The sequence below is a fragment of the Hyalella azteca genome, unplaced genomic scaffold, assembly GCF_000764305.2.
Source record: "Hyalella azteca isolate HAZT.00-mixed unplaced genomic scaffold, Hazt_2.0.2 contig17255, whole genome shotgun sequence".
Lineage (NCBI taxonomy): Eukaryota > Metazoa > Arthropoda > Malacostraca > Amphipoda > Hyalellidae > Hyalella > Hyalella azteca.
In genome coordinates, this window is record NW_025947045.1 from 27275 (window position 1) to 31219 (window position 3945).

Sequence of the window (3945 nt, forward strand, 5' to 3'; positions counted from 1 at the left end):
CGAAGTTCATTAACCGTAATCCGGTCATTCAGGTTATTTACCGTGGTTTGTTGGACTTCAGCGGTAGATGGCGCCACAGTCATCGGTCGAGTTAATATCTAGACGCCATCTTGAGTGGCAGACATCGCTTAAGAGTTAAATTTATTCAGTTTATTTTTGCTGGTTTATACTATTTTTTGTTGTTGGCTGTGATTTTTGTACAAATGATAAGGTATCGTGTGTTATTCAGTTGAGTTGCTCATGTTTGTTTTCCTATTCTTTGAGTGTTAATACTTTGAGCTGCGTTGGTTCGACATCAGTCGATCTCTGAACTCGGTAGACTAGAGCTAGCCAGTGATACTTTGCACCGAGGTCGAGGAGAAATACCCTGTTATTAATCAAGAGTTGATGCTTTCAGGGTATAGTGCCTCTATTCTTGTGGAATTCAAATAGATTTCATTGAGGGCTCTGCCGAGTTGTGTGCAGTAGAGACTAGGGAGGGGTGCGACTCGGGCGAATGGTGACTTCAGTCAGGTTAGTGACAATTTGTCGTTGACGTCTTGACGATTTACACTGCTCACAAAGTAGTTTTTGTGACTGTGAGAGGTAATAAATGAGCAGGTCCGAATATCATATTATATAGGAATTTTTGCAACTGAAGCCTCCTTTTAAAACCTTGCTGACATTTTGGTTAAACAAGTGTGCCAGTTTCTTGAAATATTGAATATACATATAGCTAGACGGCGCATCAACCCTAGAGTTCCACTCTGATTATTAGTCTCTTTTACAGTTAACCAGTGAACTAACTAACTTGACTTGTTTGATATGTTTTGTTTACATCAATTTTATATGCCAAAACTTCAGCAGATTATTGTACAACTTGAAATTTGAATCTTATCACCATTGTTAGCCCACCACCATTTTTTTAACATTTCTACTTTGTTACTTACACTTACTTACTTACTTTGTTAATACTCCAAATTAAAATCACAGGTTACCTATGTCACAATGTTGGCAACTTGGCTGACTTGAAACAAATTTTGTTCACTCTTCAAATCTTCAATAAATGAAGCATTCAGTATTGTTACCCTATGGGCCTTTTATTATCATAATAACATGCTAAAATTACTAATATTAGTAACAATAAAGGTTCAGTTGGAAATAATAATTTACATTAATATTTTATATCAATTGTTCAGAGCTTTGACTTTTGACGTACCATCAATTGACTCACCAGCCCTACTCCAATTTGGAATATTGGGCAGAACTTCACCCACAGAAGTTTTCAAAAATTGCAGCTGAAAACAATTGTTTCACTGGTTATTATTGAAAGCTGCTGGATAAGTTGAACCACTTTTCTGATTTTTCACCAAAGAAAATAGGAAAATGTCATAGGGATGGGTAAAATTGGCCAGATCCACAGGCTTTCTTGTCCAATTCACAGGCTGCTTCTGCCCAAATTCCCCCTTCGGGCCCTACGTGCTTACCTGAGACAGGAGGAGAGATGCTACTTCAGTCATGTATAGAAGTGTTGAATGTAGTGCTATATTAATAATAACAAATTACTTATTCACTAATCAACTAGTCTTTTAATAAAGCAATTCCTTATTTTGTCACTAAATAAAGCAATACTTTATTCAGTCACAAAAAGCTACTTTCAGTCAGTTTTTTTTTTGTGACTGAAAAATGTATTGCTTTATATAGTGATTGAATAACTTATTGCTTTATTAGAAGATTAATTTATTAAAATTAATGAAGAAATACATTCAACGCTTCTATATTTGACTAAAGTAGCCTCTCACCTTCAAGGTCTCAGGTAGGGCTGGTGGGCCAATTTATAATACAGCAAAATTCAAAGCTCCAAACAATTAAGAGATGGTATTTATCTAAATTATTATTCCCAAATAAATCTTCATTTTTAATAATAATATAATATAAGCAATTTTAGCATGATACAACTGAAATTGTAATAATGCTGAATGCTGCATAAAATGGAAGGGTGATATCAGTTTGTTCATGAGCATCTGACATGTTGATCTAAAATGTGATACCAGTATTTTAAATACTAGAGTAGATATATCTAGAAATTGGCAATGGGATAATTATGAGGATAAGATACAAATTGTGTGATAATGGCTGAAGTTTTGGCAAATGAAATTCATGCAAACAAAATCCATCAAGCAAGTTGAGTTAGTTTTTAAAAATTCTGTTTAGTTCTTCACTGCACAAATATATCTGTAAAAGACTGTAATAATATTTGCTTGGTATATTTATTGCTGTTTCACAAATAAATATTAATTCTATTAGTTTTGTGCTCCCAATCAAATCAGAAAAACATAAGCATGATTTTATGTATCTGAATTAGCCCCAGCTCTCCAGTTTCTCAAGTGCCTCATTTGAGGACAGTTCTTTTCTTGTATAAATACCTGCATTTGATGCATCTCATCACAAGTCTGCATTGTTAATTTATGTCACAACATTTTATTGTATCATTTCAAGCCACAGAATCATTGCTGTTACTGTCATTTCTCCCTCATTTCAATTTAAAAAACTAATTAAGAAATTTATTTGCCAATTAGACAAATAATTTTTCAACTTTACATAAAAAATCATCAAGGAATGGTCCATAATGAAAAAGAAATGCACGTAGGCTCGAATTAAGAAGCACCCATGAGCATTTCCGCCTAAAAGTCCAGACATTAGAAGTGCTGAGAAACATCCAAGAGTCTGGAAGAGTCTTCTTAAACAATTAAGTGCATGAGCAATGATTACTTTGTACAATTCAAGTTTTTATATTATTTTATGCAATGCTCTATCCATAGAATATGCTGTCACTTGAAAACTTAGGTGAATTGCATTGTGATTGTATTTTCTAGCAATGCTTGCTTAATCAAACCTCTCTAACAGTGCAGTTAGTTTTATAACTTTTCAATTAAATTACAAATTTTGTATTTTGGCATTAGAGTTTTCATAATTATTTACAACACAATAATTATTTTCCAGCTGAATCGCCTGCAGAGCCAGCCATGGGCGTGGAGACAGAAGATCCCCTAAAAAGAGTATTGCAGTACTTACTGCACTTCTCTGCATCATCATGGCCATCCAGGGTCCTGTGACAGGACTCCATAGACGTAGAGGTGAAGGAGCTGACTCATCATGTGAGCTTTCCATGAAAGAGGCTATACGACCAATGTTTTTTTTGTCATGATTTATATTCGGCACATTGTCAAAAATGTCGCTAATTTATTGACACTATTCACTGAAAACCAGTTGAGCTCTGAGAAAAAAAAATGATAGTGAACTGTCGACTTGATTCTGCTTCAATATTTGAATAATCTTGTACGTTGATGATTAAAACAGAGGTTGATTGTATTAACTCCAAATTTTCCTTCTTCAGGACCGCCATTAGAGCACGCAGAGCAGCGCTGTCGTTCCGTGAGCAAATGCGAGGTGTCGTGCCTCGTGGACGGACTGGTGACGCTTCTCGCTTCCCACTATGCCTCAGACAACGAATAACCGAAGGCAGTCAGCGCAGCTGTGGTATCTGAAGAGGTTTGTGATTCCTTCTGTATATTGATGCTCGGCAGTTTCCGCTTCAATAATGCATTTTAATGTATTTTTAAAGCCAATTTCAGGCATTTTAAACTTTATTCATTTGGACATAATCTCCAAATTGAACAAGATAGGCATTTAATGGATTCAAATATTGATAAAACGAATCGAGTGGCTGATTTCACTGTTAATTGTGGCAATAGCTCTCTCAAATGTGCTCATCCAATCTACTGTTTATGATACATTGATCATACTAAGGCCTCAGGCCGTCTCTTATACACATCTAGATGTGTATAAGAGACAGAGCATATTCCGCATGAAATCTTCTCTTATTGTCGAAAAAAGAACTTGCATCGTATGATTGCTGAAGTGATTGTGAAAGATAATACACCATACAACTACATCTGTCTCTTA

At 35.2% G+C, this 3945-nt stretch overlaps 1 long non-coding RNA gene across 1 annotated transcript; it reads left to right on the forward strand.

Moving 5' to 3' along the window:
- The first annotated feature begins 328 nt into the window (after nt 1–328).
- LOC108665374 lies at nt 329–3527 on the forward strand. The gene is made up of 3 exons (XR_001930440.2): nt 329–513; nt 2983–3116; nt 3377–3527. It is a non-coding gene; the product is annotated as an uncharacterized LOC108665374 (long non-coding RNA).
- The last annotated feature ends 418 nt before the right edge of the window (nt 3528–3945 follow it).